The sequence below is a fragment of the Nuphar pumila genome, chromosome 5, assembly GCF_984573655.1.
Source record: "Nuphar pumila chromosome 5, dmNupPumi1.hap1.1, whole genome shotgun sequence".
Lineage (NCBI taxonomy): Eukaryota > Viridiplantae > Streptophyta > Magnoliopsida > Nymphaeales > Nymphaeaceae > Nuphar > Nuphar pumila.
Window position 1 is genome coordinate 31,059,251 of NC_143253.1, and position 19,783 is coordinate 31,079,033.

The window sequence follows — 19,783 nt, forward strand, 5'->3', positions numbered from 1 at the left end:
ACAAGGAGAAATGAGTGTTAGGGACTACTTTAGCACTCTTGGCCCTCTATGGGATGAGTTATCCTTGCTAGAACCAAAATGGATTTCTAGTATAGATGTGGAATTAAGGAGAGAACAAATGGAAAAAGAACACTTTTTTCAATTTTTACATGGGCTTAGGCCCGAATATGAACAAGTTAGATCCTCCCTCCTACATAGATCAAAGCCTCTTCCTTTGGAAGATGCCATTGCCGAAATATGCCAAGAAGAAACCCGTCTTGGCATGATTAAAGGAGGAAATGATGTCTTGGCCGTATCAAAACCCGGCAACCATATGAAAACCTACAAACCTCCACATTTTGGAAGGCAAAATAACTATAATGGCAACTATAGAAAAGCCATTTGCCATCATTGTCAAGAACCGGGTCATATAAGACCTAATTGCCCTAAGTTGAATGAAGCACCAAAAAATAAAGTTGCTTCCGTTGAAGAAGCTACTCAAAAGAAAGAGGATGCAATCATAGGAACAAACTCTTTTTCTCTTGCTCAACTATCGGAGGCACTACAAACTCTACTTAAGATTCCATCAACATCGGGTGCCGCCGTAGCTTCCTCCTCTCCTCCAGGTATGTCATCTTGGATCCTTGACTCTGGAGCTTCCTTTCATATGACCCCCCTTGAAAATGAGCTTTCCGATTTATGCAATAATTATAAAAACTCCTATGTTTCAACTGCCGATGGTACATCTTTGCAAGTAAAATGTTTTGGAACCTTAAACTTTTCAAAAGACTTCTTTGTGCCAAACGTGAGAGTTGTACCTCAACTTAATTTAAATCTCCTCTCTGTTGCTCAAATATGCGATCATGGATGTAAGATCTCCTTCTCAACTAAGGATTGCTCTATACAGGATCTCCGGTCCGGGAAGCTGATTGGGCAAGGCCATAGAAGGGGAGATCTCTATTACATGAGCAACTTGAAACTCCCCATTAACTCTTTTTGCAACCATGTCCAAGATAAAAATATTGATATTTGGCATCAAAGACTTGGACATCCAAGTTTCTAAAAAATGTACTCCTTTCCATTTGGAAAGAAATTTTGTAATGAGAAACATTTTGTTTGCAAGAATTGTATTTTTGGCAAAATGAAATCTACTCCTTTTCCAAACCGAACTTTTGTGTCCAAAAGACCTTTTGAGTTAGTCCATTCGGATGTTTGGGGTCCTTCTCCCGTCATGTCTAAAGGAGGATACTCCTATTATGTCACTTTCATCGATGACTACACTAGGTATGTATGGATTTACTTTCTCAATTTAAAATCCGAAGTCTTTGAGTTTTTCAAAAAATTTCATATGATAGTTAAAAATCAATTGTCAAGTAATATCTCTACTCTTAGATCCGATTCGGGTGGAGAATATTTATCAAATGAATTTCAAAACTATTTAGAAGTAAATGGAATTTGTCATCAAAGATCGTGTCCTAGGACTCCCCAACAAAACGGCTTGGCCGAAAGAAAGCATAGACATATCATGGAAACCACTAGGACACTCCTTATTTCCAAAGAAATTCCAAAGAATTTTTGGGCCGAAGCGGCCTTAACCTCAACTTACTTAATAAATAGAATGATATCTTCATCCTTACAGAATACATCTCCATACGAAAAACTATTTGAAAGAACACCAGACTTCAATAGATTAAGAGTTTTTGGATGCAAATGTTTTGTCCTTACTCATAAACGGGACAAATTATCTCCTAAAGCTATTGAATGCGTTTTCTTGGGTTATGGAGAAAATCAAAAGGGTTTTAGATGTTTTGACTTGAAAAATAACAAACTCTATGTATCCAAAGATGTAACATTTTTGGAAAATGAGAATGGTTTTGTGAAAACTAAAGATATTGACGAAAGTGAATATACTTTTTTATTTGATCTTCTATCTCAAGAAGATGAGACTCCTCAAGAAGAGGAAATCTCTAATGAGTCTTTGAATGACCTAGAGGAAATTCCTCTTGATAATGCTATAGATGAGAATAATAGACCAATCCAAACATATGTTAGGCGTGGTCAACAAACTCAAATAAGTGCCTTAGAAAAATACTCTCAAGGATCCAACATTGAAGAAACATCTTTAAGGAGATCCAGTCGGATCTCCAACCCTCCTAATAGGTTTGTTTCCTATGAGTCCCTAACTCCTAGATATAGAGCATGTCTAATTGCGTTGCATTCATTTCATGAACCTTCACACTATAATGAGGCCAAAAATATTTCCCAATGGGTTGAAGCCATGAACTTAGAGCTTAGTGCCCTTGAAAAAGCAAAAACTTGGGAAATAACTTCGTTACCCACTGGAAAGAAATCAATAGGATGTAGATGGGTCTTCAAAATTAAAACCAAGAGTGATGGTTCATTAGAACGTTATAAAGCACAGTTAGTAGCTAAAGGATATGCTCAGGAATATGGTATAGATTATGAAGAAACCTTCACACCTGTTGCTAGAATGACTAGTGTTAGGACTCTTATTGCTATTGCGTTAGTGAAAAAATGGCCTATCTATCAACTCGATGTTAAGAATGCATTTCTAAATGGCGAATTAAATGAAGAAGTTTACATGGATCCTCCACCAGGAGTATGTATTGGTAAAAATAAAATTCTTAAACTTAAAAAGGCATTATATGGTTTAAAACAAGCCCCAAAGGCTTGGCATGATAGATTTAGTAATGTAATGACAAGTTTGAATTTTCGTTCATGTTATACTGACACTGCTTTGTTTGTGAAAAGTGCAGGGTCTTCAGTAGTTATTTTACTACTTTATGTTGATGATATGATCATCACAGGAAGTGATGAGCAAGGCATTAATGATATTAAGAAAGTTTTGAAAGAAAATTTTGATATGTCTGACCTTGGTTTCTTAAGATATTTCTTAGGGATTGAAGTGGCGTACTCTCCTCGAGGGTACATTCTCTCGAGGATGAAACTTGCTGCCGACATCTGTTCCAAATCTGGTATCTCCGATGATAAGAAGACAGAAACCCCAGAAGGCATCAATGCAAAATTAAGGTTGGAAGATGGAACACCTCTCGAGGATCCTACTCCCTACCGGCAACTTGTTGGGTCCCTAACCTACTTATCCATCACTCGGCCAGACATAACTCATGTCGTCCACTATGTCAGTCAGTTTCAACATGCACCTACAACCGTGCACATGAGTGCAGTCTTAAGGATCGTCAGATATATAAAAAATACCATAACTAAGGGAGTTTTTCTTTCCTCTACCTCGTCCCTTGATTTAATTGCTTATACTGATGCAGATTGAGGAGGAAATCCCAATGACCGAGTCTCAACTACCGGATTTTGTGTTTTCTTAGGTGACTCTATGATTTCTTGGAGATGCAAGAAGCAACACAAAGTATCCTTGTCCTCGACGGAAGCAGAATATCGTGCTATGGCCACTACAACCATGGAACTTGTGTGGCTAAGAAGCCTCCTCAGTGATATGGGCATTGTCATCTCTACTCCTTCGAAGCTGTGTTGCGACAACAAAAGCGCAATCTATATTGCAAGCAATCACACCTTCCATGAGCGTACTAAGCATATTGAGATGGACTGCCATTACGTTCGTGATGAATACCTAAGAGGAACCATAGCACTACCTTACGTCACATCAGAGTACCAGTTGGCGGACTTCTTCACTAAGGCTCTTGCAGCTCCTCGGTTTTTGTTTCTCCTTAACAAGCTTTCGGTTATATCCCCGCAAAGCTTGAGGGAGGGTGTTAAAATATATGTAATTCATATATATGTATATATTTATATACATATATATTTGTATAATCTAAAATACCCGATAGGGGTATTTTAGTCATTTCACAAGTACCCGATAGGGGTACTTGTTTCTTTTCTTTCTTTTTGTATATTTCTTTTTTATTTTTTATCTTTTATTTTTTGGTTTTTTGTCCACCTAATAGGGGCCCCACCATGGAGTGGATGGGGCCCCCAACGGTCACATTTGTGACCGTTGGGGGCTCCCAACGACTCCATGGGAGCCCCTAGGTGGCTCTTCTTTTAAGGCCATATGGCCACTCCTTCCCTCCTCCTTTTGTGTATAAATAGGGGTGAACCCCTCTTGTATTTTTCACTCTTGAGAGTTCTCTCTCTTTCAATAAGAGGCATTTATATTTTTATGTTGTGTTGTCTCCTTTGGGTTTGGGTATTAGCCCTTGTTGTTTGTTCATTAGTGGATGTTGTAAGTGCTTAGAGCACTCTTTACTTTTCCGCATATTTCATTACAATGATACACATTCTTATATTGAATTCACTCCCTCTTCTGTGTATATCAAGGATCTTCAAACGAGGAAGACATTTGCTGAAGGGGAGTGAAAAAGAAATATGTACATCTTCAAAGAAGATCCATTTGCGCATACTAGTTTCGTCTTGAAGCCCTTATTGAAGTCTAAGTCTTTTCAGTCTGAGTCGTCTATGTCAGGTCCTGAGTCTGTTTTTCGTCTTTCTAAATGTAATAAACCAAGTCTTTGGCATGATCGTCTTGGTCATTGCAGTTATTCTTTTCTTGAGAAACTTGTATCAAGCAAATTAATCCCTAAATCAAGTTTGACTCTTGAGGAAAATAATAAAAAGTGCTCCAGTTGTCAAATGCGTAAGAGTCATGTAATTCCTTTTGATTCTATAAATAAAAGGTCTTAAAGACCTTTTAAAATTGTTTATTCAGATGTTTGGGGCCTGCGCCTGTTTGTTCTTCTTTTGGCAGCAGATATCACCTCATCTTTATTGATAGTTATTCTCGTTATACTTGGATATTCTTTATGAAGCATAAGTCTGAAACTTTTCACATATTTCGCAACTTTCATGCCTTTGTTCGAAACTATTTCTCTACCAATATTATGCATTTTCATTGTGATGGAGGTGGTGAGTATACATCAAAGGATTTTACTGATTTTCTCCAAAGTAATGGAATAAAGCATAGAGTGTCTTGTCCACATACGCCACAAAAAAATGGGATTGCTGAGAGAAAGCATCGACATATTGTTAAAACGGCCATAAGCATGATGCATGATAGTAATCTTCCCATTAGTCTGTGGACAGAAGCATTCCATTCAACAATCTATATTATAAATCGTCTGCCTATGATAGTTTTACAAAATAGTTCACCATACTTTTCCCTTTTCAGCATTCAACCTGATTATGATGCTCTGCGTGTGTTTGGATGCACTTGCTATGTTCATATTAATGATTCTCTCAAGAATAAATTCCAACCAAAGGCTTCCAAGTGCAGATTCGTGGGATATGCTGATGATTACAAAGGTTATCGATGTTATGACCCTATGACTAAACGTGTTAAAATTTTCAGGAATATTGTGTTTGATGAGAATAATCTTGGAGATGTATCGTTTAATACCTGTCAAAGAATTCCCAGAGAAGAGGTTTATCATCCATGGATGAGTGCATAATTATTTGCGGGTGTTTATGGTGATTGCTCACGTTAGTGTACTCAGGAAACACAGTCGACTGACGAAGATGACATTGACTCAGGGCAAGCATGCTTACCTCAATCTGGTGATCAGGTTGGTGGAGCTTCATATGCTGAAGAAGGGGCAGGCCCATAATGGCATCCTGTTGATAAATTTAAAGGGTGTGTATGTGCGAAGAGAAAAAGGCGCTCCTCCTGCTCCTCACATTGAACCAGATAATTATGTTCCTGTTGGAAACCTGAGGAGTTCAAATAGAATCAGACACCCTATTGATAGGTGGGTCAGCTACAACAATTTTTATATGGATCTCCAACTCTTTTTATCTCAGGTTGATAAGCAGGATGAACCTGTAGGGTTTCATCAAGCTGTGAAATCAAACAAATGGATTGAGGCCATGAATGAAGAAGTGGAAGCGCTTCATGAATGCCAGACGTGGGAAATTGTTTCCAGACCTCCTAACAAAAATGTTGTTGATTCCAAGTGAGTTTATAAAATTAAGTACAAACCTGATCGCACCATAGAACGATACAAAGCAAGACTTGTTGCAAAGGGGTTTACACAGGAATATGGCCAGGATTATGATGAGACCTTTAGTTCTGTGGTCAAAATGAAGACGATAAGAATTATATTGTCTTTAGCTGTCAAACATGAATGAACATTAAGTCAGTTAGATGTCAAAAATGCCTTCCTTCATGGAGACTTGAAAGAAGAAGTTTACATGGAACAACTTCCAGGATATGTTGAGGGAGACTCAAGCACACTTGTATGCAGACTAAAAAGAGTCATATATGGTTTGAAGCAGTCCTGATGCTCGTGGTTTGAAAATTTCTCCTTAGAAATACAAAAACATGGGTTCTGTCGATCTTCACTCATTGTTTATATTCAAGGGCTAAGGCATCACCACCATGTTGTTGATATATGTTGATGACATTATTGTTACAGGGAACTCGATGAGCCACATTGAAGAAATAGACTCTTAAGTCAAATGTTTAAGATGAAAGACTTAGGAGATTTGCGTTATTTCCTTAGAGTCGAGGTAGACAGGAAGGATGGTTGCCTGGCATTGACACAACATAAATACACACTAGATTTATTGAAGAAATTTGGTATGCAAGATTGCAAGCCTTTGTCTACACCGAGTGTCTTACATCAAAAGCTTAGTTCAAAGGATGAAGATTTGTACCCAGATCCTACAAGATATCGAAGTGTAGTCAGTATGCTTCAATATCTTACCTTTACTCGTCCTGACATTGTTTATTCTGTCAATCAAGTGTCGCAGTTCATGCATGAGCCAAGAGCAGGACACATGGATGCAATTAAGTGAGTGTTGAGGTATTTAAAAGGTATCATTGGAGATGAGTTGGTATATAAGAAAAGTTGGAAAGGAGGGGGCATGCATGATGTCACGGTCTACAGTGATGCGGACTGGGCAGGAGATCCTGATGAAAGAAAGTCAGTTTCTGGGTATTGCATCTTTCTTGGGGAAAACCTGGTATTCTGGAGCAGTAGAAAACAAAAGGCAATAGCTAGATCAAGTACTGAGGCTGAATACCAATCAATGGTTGCTGCAACTGCTGAAGCTACTTGGACAAGGCATTTGTTGAATGAATTGGAGGAGCGGATCTCGAAATCTATCTTACTGTGTGATAATCAAAGTGCCATTAAAATATCTTTTAATCCTATTTTCCACAGTAAGACAAAACATATTGAGATAGATCAACACTTCATTCGACAGAAGGTTGAAGACAAAGAGATTGAACCTCATTTCATACCTACAGAAGACCAGGTGGAAGATTTATTTACAAAGGGTTTGACGAAAAATAGATTCTGGCTCTTGAAGAACAAGTTGTCCATGATACAAGACCATGCACAACTTGAGGAAGGGTATTAAGTATTGTGAAATGGATTGGACCAGTTTGGGTCTGATCCAGACCCAAACTGGGATTGCATGATTGACGTGCCTACTAGGGCACGTTTGTAATATCATGTTTGTTGTAGGACAGTCATGTCCATAATCAAGTTTCTTTGTAACCTAATACATAAATACAAAGAATAAGGTCACGAATGCATTAAGAAAAGTCGTGAACCTGTGCAGCCAAAAATGACTCAGCGTCTCCTTTTTTCTTCTACCTTTTTCTTCTCACTTTTTCTCCTTTTGCAGATCAAATTTGGTGAAAACTCAAGTTCTAACAATTATACCCATAATCAGATATTTGAGAAACATATAAAAGATTTAGATTTAGTTTAGGAATATATTTAACTTCTGGGATAAAGAATTTTTTGGACTTACAAAGTTTTTCAAAATTTTCTACTCCTTTTATTTTAAGAGATGTACCATCAGCTATGAAAACTTTTGACACACTTGAGTTATTTTTAAGACATTCGGATAAGCTATTGATATTCAGGGTCATATGAAAGGAAACACCAAAGTCAATGAGTCAAGGAAAGTTACCTGGATCTGAAAATGATGCAACAACTGCTCTAGTTGAGGCTTCAGTTGAGGAGGATGCCCCTTTGAGAAGAGGTTGAAAGATCTCCATTAATTGAGCCATAAATACATGTGCATCTTGATCTTTTGATTCTGATTCAACAAATGCAACTCTCTTTTCTTCTCTTCTTTTTAAGTTTGGACATTGAGGCCTATAGTGCCCCGGCTCATGACAATGGTGGCAAATGACTTTTCTTTTGTCAAAGTCATCACTTTGTCTACCAAAGTGGGGCGGCCTATAAGTACGCACATAATTTTTCGGTTTAGACATATCTAGAACGGAATCATCTTCAGATTTTGGAGTATTTTCTCTAAGTCTATTTTCCTCCATAGTCAGTTCCTCTATAATATCAACGATAAAAAGAACCTTTTAATGATGTAAAAGAGCCGATTTGGTTGACTCAAATTCCGGCCTTAAACCATTTACAAACTGATAAAAATGTTCCATATCGAGTTGCTTTTGGCGAAGTTTGATATCTTCGGCACAATGCCATTTGGGCTCAAGAAGAGCCAATTCTTCTCAAAGTTTGGATAACTCATTGTAGTATTCTCTAATAGTTTTGTCTTTTTGAGTTATCGTTCGAACTTTATCTTGCAAATTACACACATGTGCAATATCTTTAAGGGAATACATATTTCTAAGGTATTCCAAAGCTTTATCGGCATGCTCAAATTTGGCAAGGCTAGAGCATTTCTTAATGTCCACGCTATTAATTAGCCATGACATAAATTTTGCGTGCCCTATCTTCCACTCTTTCCATATTTTTTCATAAGTGGCCAAGGCCTTATTTTTCTCTCCTTTCGTGAGAGGAACTTCTTTGTCATCTTCAATTTTTTTGAGAACTAGTTTAGGTTTCGAATCGGAACCATCCACTATACCCACAATCCTTTTCCCCAAATATCCTGATTCATGATCGAATCCCACATTACATAATTGGTGTCGTTTAATTTCATGGGCATGATAGTGATCTTATCATTCTCATCCATCTTTTATAAGGGTGAGAAGAAAAGAAAAGATAGGTAGGAGAAGAAAAAGAAAAAAAAGAGAGATAAGAGAGGAGGAGAATAAGTACAAATACAAATTTTTGTAGCCAATCTTCCTCCAAGCGCTTTCCTTCTTTCAAAGAGAATCACTTAAACCATGAACAAGAGAACAAATAACTCTTTGCAAAGGAGGCACGGAAAATGAGGTGGAAATTCTTCAAGATCTAAAATCTTCAAGGCTCTGATACCATTAATGAAATGGTGGTCTTCCACCTATGTCACATGGGTGCGGGGATGCGGCACTTTCAAAAAACCTGGGTGCGGGGGTGCGGCAAAAATATAAAAAATTATATACATATATATATATATATATATATATATATATATATATATATATATATATATATAAAGTCCAAAAGTTGGACATAAATGACCTTGGGTGCGTTGACTGCACTCAGGGTCAGGTTGACTGCATCGGGTGCGACACCTAGTTGGAGAATCCCTGTGACATATAGGGCAAAAAAAATTTATTGGCAATTTTTTTTTTAGTTCAAGAATTGGACCAAAATGACCCTGGGTGCATTGACCACACCTTGGGTCGGGTTGACCGCACTCGGTGCCACACCTGCACCCATACCCGCGTCAAGTCGCGTCGACGCGGGTGCGGCACCCTGCTAGCAGAATCTCTGTGACATAGTCTTCCACAAAAGCACGAAAAACCTTTAAAAGAGTGTCTATTAGAGACACCTCAAGCACAACCCATAAAAAGGTAAAAATGGAAGAACACACTAAAATAATAAATATTTATTTTTTCATAATAGATGCTTAAGAAGCATTGATTTACATAAGAGGGGGTCACCCCTATTTATACAAGAGAGAAATGAGGTGGGAGAGCTCTTCCAAAAGAGTCGTTAGACTAGGAAGACTCTATTTCTAGCCGTTGGACCTAGTCCAACGACTACATGTGTAGTCAAGATCTAAATCTAATTAGATCTTGACTATGTAGTTCAAAGTGAACTACAAAAAGAAAAAGAAAAAGAAAAGAAAAGAAAAAGAAAAGAAAAAGAAAAGAAAAAGAAAAGAAAAGAAAAGAAATAAAAGAAAATAAAAAATATAAATATATATTATATTATTATTTTATTATTATATATATAAAATATATATTACATGTTTACATTTTAATATCCTCCTGGGTTGAAAGATTTCGTCCTCGGAGCTTGATCCTTCTCAAGTGGATCTCCATAATATCTACACCAAAATACACCAATAAATACTTTGAAATTCATAATTCTAAAAGAAACATAATAACAATGCATGTTATGGAAAATAAAATTTGTAGGGTGGAAGATTACTTGATTTCTCCTATTTAAAGCTTCACAAAATTCAAAATTTACCAGTTATAGAACTTCTAACATATTTGAAAATTACAACAGGTTGTCTTTAGGCAAAAATACATCTAAAACATAATACTTAACAATTTTTCTTTCAAGCAAAGCAATCACAATTTCAGAAAAAAGTTGAACATCAACATGTAAATTTTTTTTATTTAGCATTTCACACAAAATATAGGATTTCTTGCTAAGTTCGCTATAAGATTCCATTTCCTTTTCAAAACTAGAATTGAAACACATTCTAAGGTTCAATAATTAAAATGAACTACATGCATTTTTCCTAGTTTCAAATGCAATGCTCAAGGCATGTCCTAGAGCAACTAAGTCCTAATGAAACCAATTTTTTTTTGAGGCTTTAACACAAAATATCTAATATTTGCATCTCACATTTAGGAATAAAATGGATGTCGGTCCTCTCTAAAGGTTCAATATGAGAAATTTCTTTCTCAACTCCTAAGTGCTCGATAAAATACGTATCTGGATTATCCTCACTATCCTCGAATTCATAAAAAAGAGATTCACCCTCAATTTTGTGCGTAGGTTCTGTGCGAACCTCATCAACAACGAAAATATTCTAAAAAACTGGTAGAGAATCCTCTTCGCCTTATCAACCTCGTCGAATATCTGACCGCCAAGAATTTCGTGAGAAGGTTCCTCTTGGGGTTTTTTCATAAAAATGATAGAGGTAGGAACAACCTCTTCGCCACTCTGAAATTCTACCTCGGGATCATAACTAGGTTCTGCATCCTTGATCTCCTCATTGCACTAGGGCTTTAAACTCGACCCTACTCTTAAAAGGGGAGGCCTTCACGTTTCACGTTCATCTGTGCCTGTGCAGGAAAAAGAAAAGAGCCAAAAGGAGAGAAAGGGGTGCAGGGAAAAGACGTCAGAGAGATGCGTCTTTCATTCTATTAAATATATATACAATATACAAATCTAGGGTACAAAAGTACCCTCTAATGACATCTTAATTTACATTGTATAGTTGGATCTTGACTCGATCCAAAACATGGATTGGATCGGGTCCTGTACATATATAAGTTGGGTCCAAAACTAACGACTTCTTTTCAGCCTCCCTCAAGTTGTGCATGGTCCTGGACCATGAACAACTTGCCTTTCAGAAACCAAAATCTCTCCTTTGTCAGCCCTTTGGTAAAAATGTCAGCTACTTGTTTTTCAGTTCGCACAAACATGGGCTCAATCTCTTTTTCTTCAACTTTCTTTCTAACAAAATATTGATCTATCTCAATATGCTTTGCTCGACTATGATGAATGGGATTGAAAGACATATTGATGGCACTTTGATTGTCACACAGTAGCAGTGACCGAGCAATCGGTTCTCCCATTTCTGTTAGGAGATGTCTTATCCACGTAGCCTCAGCAGTGGCAGCAACCATTGATCTGTTTTCAGCCTCAGTGCTCGACCTAGCAACTGCCTTTTGTTTTCTACTGCTCCAAGACACCATGTTCGAGCCAATGAAGCTGCAATAACCAGATACTGATCGTCGTTCATCTGGATCACCCGCCCAATCAGCATCAACATAAATAATGATCTCATGACCGCCGCCTGGATCTAATTCACTTTTCTTGTATACCAGTCCATCGCCAACTGTACCCTTCAGATAACAAAGTATTCGTTTGACTGCCTCCATATGCGATGTATGAGGTTCATGCATAAACTGAGACACTTGATTAACCAAATATACTATATCAGGTCTAGTGAAGGTCAGGTATTGCAGCATCCCAACTATGCTACGATACTTAGTAGGATCTCCATATATATCCCCTTCTTTAGAACTCAGTTTCTGATGGATGACACTTGGAGTTGCTGACGGCTTACAATCTTTCATACCTGCCCTGCTGAGAATGTCCTACGTGTATTTATGTTGAGTAAGTGTGAGTGTATCACATCTTTTATCAACTTCCACTCCAAGGAAATATCACAGCTCCCCTAAGTCTTTCATTTTGAATCTCTGATTTAACAAATTCTTTACTTCCTCAATGAGACCTTTGCAGTTCCCTGTGATGATGATATCATCTACATATATCAATAGAAGAGTAGTGACATCTCGTTCATTGTAAATGAATAACGAATGATCCAGAAAAGACCGAGAGAAGCCGTGCCTTTGTATCTCCAGCGAAAAACTCTCGAACCAAGAACGAGAAGCTTATTTCAATCCATAGAGTGCCCTTTTTAGTTTGCATACATACTGCTTGGCGTCTCGTTCTGCATACCCAGTGGGTTGTTCCATATAGACTTCCTCTTTTAAATCCCCATGTAAAAACACATTTTTTACATCTAACTGGCTCAATGTCCATCCATGTTCAATGGCTAGACTCAACACAATACGAATCGTTCCCATCTTAACAACAGGGTTGAAGGTTTCATCGAAGTCTTGTCCTTGTTCTTGAGTAAATCCCTTGGCTACAAGTCTAGCTTTATACCTTTCAATGCTCCCATCTGGTTTATACTTTATCTTGTATACCCATTTTGACCCAACGACATTTCTATCTATTGGTCTAGGCACAATCTCCCATGTCCCACATTCATGTAAGGCTTCCATTTCTTCATTCATCGCCTTGACCCACCTTCTAGAACTTGCAGCTTGATAGAACATGAGAGGCTCATCCTCTTTATTTATGGACGTCAAGAATAGCTGAAAATCCAATGATTTTTTTTTATAGCTTATCCATCTGTCAAGTGGATGTCGAGTCCGTGAGGATCTTCTGATATCCAGTGTCTGTGGAGCAGGATCAGAAGTACCTGTATCTGTACAAGGAATGGATGAGGGCTCTTTCTCACGCCGGGTGTATACAACACCCTTATACCTTATTGGCTCCAGGTTTTGTATGGCTGTCTCTTCTGTTTGAGCTGCATTTGTTGATTATTCATATATCTCCTTCTCACTACAGTCTGCTGGGCAGTCTTCCTTAGCATTGGAGAAGAGTTCTGAATTTAACCATGGATAGTATACCTCGACACTGGGACTTGAGTTAATAATATGAAGACTTGAATTAGTTGGCTGATTATCAAAATTCATTTCGTCAAAAACTACATTTCTCGATATTTTGACGCGTTTGCTCAATGGATCATAGCACCTATATCCTTTGTAGTCTTCAGCATATCCCACAAACCTACACTTTAAGGCTTTGTCTTGAAACTTATGTATCAATGAGCTGTTAATGTGAACATAACAAATAGACCCAAACACACGTAGTTCATGATAATCGGGTTGAACACCAAATAGAGAAAAATAAGGTGACTTATTTTCTAAGATGGTCATGGGCAATCGATTTATCACATGAACCGTAGAGTGAAAAACTTCAGTCCATAGAGCTACAGAAAGATTGCTCCCGTGCATCATGCTCATTGCACTCTCAACAATGTCGATGCTTCCTCTCAGCAATCCCATTTTGTTGAGGTGTATGTGGGCAAGACACTCTTCTCTTTATCCCATTATGTTGAAGAAAATTAACAAAGTCACTAGAGGAGAATTCACCTCCTCCATCACATTGGAAATTGAGGATGTTGGTTGAGAAGTGGTTTTGAACAAAGGAATGAAAATTTTGAAACAATCCACAAACTTCTGATTTGTGCTTCATGAAAAATATCCAAGTATAACATGAGTAACTATCAACAAAAATGAGGTAATATTTGCTGCCAAAAAGAGAAACAATTGGAGCAGGACCCCAGACATCAGAACATATGACCTCAAAGGGCCTTAAAGCTCTCTTATTAATGGAATTGAATGGCAAGACATGACTCTTACATAAATGACAACTAGAACATTTTATATCAATGTCTTCTGAACTCAGACTGGACTTAGGAATGAGATTATTTGAGACAAGCTTTTCAATAAAATGACGACCATAATGACCCAAACGACTATGCCAAAGTCTTGGCTTATTACATTCAGAAATGGCAAACACAAACTCAGGAGCAAAAAATTGGTGTTGGTGAGGCTTTAAGGATGAACAGGTATAATGAACGGAGGAAGGATCTTCTTGAAAGACGTACATGTTGCCCCGTCTTTTTCCCCTCAGCGAATGTCTTCCTCGTGTGAAGATCCTTAACATAAACAGAAGAGTAAGTAAATTCAACTGAGGCATTAACATCATCAACAGTTTTTGAGACAAACAATGTTCTTCTGAATATTAGGAGCATGAATAACATTTGAAAGATTAAGAGAGGACTTGGACATGGGTATAATAGCATTTCCAATATGTGAGATGGAGTGATGTGAGCCATCTCCCGTGACTATGCTATTCTTACCAACATAAGGAGTGAGATTCAAGAGTTTACCCGCTTCACCCGTGACATGAGTCGCTGCTCCGGAGTCGACGTACCAAGTGCCTTTATCAGTTTGCTTCATGTTCAACCCTGCCAAGGCTGCCAACAACAACTCTTTTACTTCTCCATCCTTCCTAGCCTCTGCTTGTGGAGCTTTTCCCTTGTTTTGAGGATTGAACCAACAATTTGCTTTAACATGTCCTTTCTTATTACATAAAAAGCAGGTGGGAATGGGCTTTTGTCCCTATATATTAGGCGTGGGAAGTATACCACGACCCCCAAAATTATTTCTTCCTTGTCCTCCCTTTCCTCGAAAGAAATTTCCTCGACCTTTACCATAAGTCATCCCTGTGGCCAGGACATCTTGGGTTCATGAATACCCATGAGTGTTCTCAGAAGATCCTTTCAGATTCATTTCATACTGTAACAACTTTGCACGAAGGTCTTCAAACTTTGGAAGCTCTGGGAGACACAATAAAGTCGTCGTCAGAACATGTAGTCTGGCCCCAGTCCACTCAGGGTTTGCTGCACCTTATCTTTATCACTGACTAGGCATCCCACTATGGCCAGCTGATCTGTGATGTCTTTCATTTTGTTCAGGTATTCCATAATAGACATTGAATCTTTCTTTAACATTTGAAATTCTCGCTTGAGGAACATGATTCTCGCCTCAGATATCTGTGAATATGTCTGAACGAGCTTGTCCCACAACTCTTTGGCTGAACAGTCATCGGGAATGGCTACGAGGACCTCCTGTGAGAGCGTGGAAGTAATGTATGCCACTAACGCTTGATCCCTTTTCATCCAAGCAACATATTTTGGGTTTTTGAGAAGAACAATAGATTGTGCCCCTTTATCATCCGTCTTTTTCTGCGAAGTGAACTCTGGAGGGGGTGAGACCGATCCATCTAGATGACCAGAGAGATCCTGGCTCCTTATAAAAGGAACAATTTGCCTTTTCCAGGTCAAAAAGTTGGAATTATTCAGTTTTTCGTAGACTAATTGGCCAAGAAAGTTGGAGGAAAGGCCTGGCTGTGGATGAGGTGAGTCCATTTGAAAAATTGAAGGAAGAAAGAAAAGAGAAGCGTCTGGACTAGACAAGAAAAACAATCACCTGAATATTCTGTCTTTTTTTAACACACACACACACACACACACACATATATATATATATATACCACATATATATATATATATTCAGATATGATCAGAAAAAAAAAACTAACTGATCAAAAACTGAATTTCACTAATTGAATCAGTGATATACTTAATGACAATGTGTAGCAAAGTTGTAAATACTTAAAGATAGATGTATTACAAACTTAAGCAATATAATGTTAATCTCAGGAAATAGGGTAATCTGGCTAAACAATATTCAAACTGATGAACGAACATAGGGAATGGGAAAAGAGGAAGCAATGAAATTTTGATGAGCAAAATGAAAGTAGAAGGTGAAAGAACAGGGGGAAATCAGAACCGGATGGAAAAAAAGGAGGGAAATCAAAACCTGATGAGAAAAGAAGAAGAGCAGGATCACACTACCAGAAAGATCCTTTCAGGAAAAGAAGAGTTGGCTGACAATGAGGAAGAGAAGGGCTGCTAGTCACAACAACACTTGTTGACAGAAAGATCCTTTCAGGAAGAGGAGGGCTCGCTGACAAGGAGGATCAACACTCGCTGACGAGAAAATAAGAAGAGGAGACGAGGGGCTGGAGACGAATCTGCACTCGCTGAGAGGATGAGGAGTCAAGACGCTGGAGAAGAGTATAAGACGAGTTTTCACACCCAGGACTTTAGCTGCTCTGATACCATCTTAAAAGGGGAGGCCTTCACGTTTCACATTCACCTGTGCCTGTGCAGGAAAAAGAAAAGAGCCAAAAGGAGAGAAAGGGGTGCAGGGAAAAGACGTCAGAGAGATGCGTCTTTCATTCTATTAAACATATATACAATATACAAATCTAGGGTACGAAAGTACCCTCTAATGACATCTTAATTTACATTGTATAGTTGGATCTTGACCCGATCCAAAACATGGATCGGATCGGGTCCTGTACATATATAAGTTGGGTCCAAAACTGACGACTTCTTTTCACCTACATCCTCAACTTCCTCATCAAACAGAGGTCCTAATCCATGATCAAAATGAGGTTCATCCTCGAACTCATGACTGACGCTAAGTGCACTCGCAAACCTAACCCAAAATGCAACATGTTTATATGAAGATGAGTTGGGTTGGGGTGTGGATAATGAAAATGACATATGAGTACCTCGACTCGTATTTCTATACGAAGAATTTGCATGACTCTAGTACTTAAGATCTCTAACGCATTGATCTACACTGCATGTGCCATGTTTGAGGTTTTTGTACCTCGGGTACAGTTTCTCGTAATAATTCTGAGGCAAAAATTTTGTATGCTGTTTTCACTCCATATGTGCCCATGTAGAGATTGGGGCCTTTCCTTGATTCTACCGGGTTTGCTTAACTCGGCACCACTATGAAGCCACTCTACCTTTAAGCCTAAGGGCGACCAAACCTACTTGTTTGTGTTTGGGAACTTCCTTAATCTCGAGAACATCCTTGACTTTGCCTAACCAATCTAGTAACTCTTCTGGTGTGCTAGATCCATTGAATTTGGGGTTTTCAAATTTAATCCTAGCTTCACAGTTGGTCCTTCTAAGCATTTTATGGGATTTAATCGGATAGGTACCAGTATGGATCTCAAACTCGTAATTCGAATCATATTGACCATGTTCGTGGGATTAGTGCAATCCTGTGAAGAGGGTTCTACTGTTTCGCTCAAATGGGTGCTCATTTTGCCTAAAGCGCGCTTGATCACGTTCTCGATCTCCTCTCAACTCATGAACTTTACGAGTCAAGTTACTTGATGTCGTAAATCACGCATTCGACTCCTAGCTTCATAGTCATCAACGTAGTTACCGCGACTACGTTTGCCTCATTGCAAGCCATGGCGAACCACGCAGGATCTCTCTAAGGACTAAACCCTAGCCTAGGGGCTCTGATACCAAAATGATGAAGACATGACCTTACTATAGGAGGTTGGTCTTGCGGACGCGCGGACACGCCAAGTGTACAATGCGGAAGCGATAAAACCTAAATGGGAAAATAAATTTTGAAAACTATTTTTGTTGTTTTTTTCGAACATAAAGACCAAGACTAACTATGCTAACTCACCTAATACTCTGACACTAGGCAAAGGTATACGACTACCTATATAAATATAAATAAATAAATATATATATAAATAAATATATATATATACATATATATATATATATATATATATATATATATATATATATATATATATATATATATTTGACGCACTATGAATGGGAATTCAACAACCATGCAATGACAAACCTAGGTGCACCAGTAGTCAGTTCACACAAGTTCAGTTCTGGTAAAACAGCATTGAGCGCAACCAAACAAATGCAGGAAAATTCATTTTAGGAATTTCACAGGTTCACAGAAATGCGATGATTCAAATTTCTGCAGAAAATTGGCAGGTGCATCACCCTCATATCGGCGGAGCTACTTCAGCCACATAACAAGCTTAAACACAAACAGATTCAGATTTTCAGAACAATCGGCAACGCTTGAACTAATGACAATCACGAGCCCACAGTGTTGCTGGTTAACTCAAATCTTGTCAGACCAGGGAACTGACGTCCCACGGGTCAGACCAGATCTGTGAAACAGGACAGACCACGGTCTGGTCCTATTTCACGAACTGGAACAGTAAGGGACGTGAGTAGAACAGCCCCGGATCAAGTTGACACGACAGCAGTTCGGCGATGAGTTCGCCAAACAGAAATTTAAATGCGTACAGTCAACTCTTAGCTGATAAGTTCATGCATTTGAACACGAGTTCGACGGACAGAAAATAGCAAGAACATGAGATAATGTCAGATATCCAAGTTCAGATTTTAACACGTCAATTCCAGGAACATACCAACAGGAACACGAATGGGATTAAGACATGCAAACGCTTAACACACAGCCATCTAAGTTAACACTGTCCACAAGACTTTAGACACATGATTGCAGCATTCAATCACAGAACAAAAATATGCTGATATGCAATTTTCTAAACAGAGTTATGAACAAGAATCTGATGAAAATATTCTAGCAAGTTCGGTTTGAGCAGATTTTCCGAGCAACACATCAATCATGGGTTCACGCCCTCCATTACAATATTGTTATAGGTTCCGAAAATCACAAAATAGGAACCAAATGTGAGAATAAATTTTCTGGGATGTGAAAACCATAATTCTCAGAAAATTATGAAACTAAAATTACTAAACTGCCCTCAAGATCTGTTTGGACCCAAATGGGTCGAATTTGGATCGTGTAATCATTGGCGGATCCTCCTCTTCCTCCCCGTAGAGTGTGGAATGGCCCGGATGCTATGCATCACCTATGTTCTGCATTTGCATACTCAATTTCAAGCTTTACAAAATTTAGTTGAATATTTCTTGATTTAGAATGTTAACTCTCTGAATGGTTGAATTTGTTAAAGATTTCATGAATGGAAATATTGCTAAGGAATCATGAACTCAGGCTTGTGGTAGTCCTGAAATGGCACCTAGTAGCTGCCATTTCCTTGTTACATGATTATATTTGTATGTGAGGGAAGCTAGGTATGTGGCATTAGTACTTACCAACACCCAAAAGTACATCTAAAGCAACTACCAAGTTCCATAAGCACAGTTCTGATGTTTTGATCCTTGCCAAGTTCTCTCATCCTTGTGCCACCATAATATTGTCGACTATGGAAATGGGGGGCAAAGACTCCAGGTTGAGCTGAAATTGGACAGAAATGGATTGATCTTGACATAGGTGAAAGAAATGGCTTTCTGAAAGACTTTCACCATCATGCTAAATGTGGTGTCCTTGAGTGATGAAACTCAACAGTTTGTTTATACTGTCATGGGAGTATTATTCATCTTAACTGAAGAATAATTGGGTGATATTTTGAACGTGAGAGTTTCTTATGAAGATATTTGAAAGTTTAATCTTCATGATGTTTTATGTTTTGGCACTTTATTTTCTTTTTCATGTTAATCCTTCATATCAATAAAAAACAGAATCATCCTCTTTGTTTTGCATGTAAGAATTTCTTGTGAAAAAACTTTGATATTTTAAACTGAT

At 38.2% G+C, this 19,783-nt stretch overlaps 1 protein-coding gene across 3 annotated transcripts in view; it reads left to right on the plus strand.

The window, feature by feature from the left end:
- Positions 1–19,783, plus strand: part of LOC149837286 (putative homogentisate phytyltransferase 1, chloroplastic) — a 73,166-nt gene that overhangs the window by 36,685 nt on the left and 16,698 nt on the right. The gene's annotated exons all lie outside the window — the stretch shown is intronic.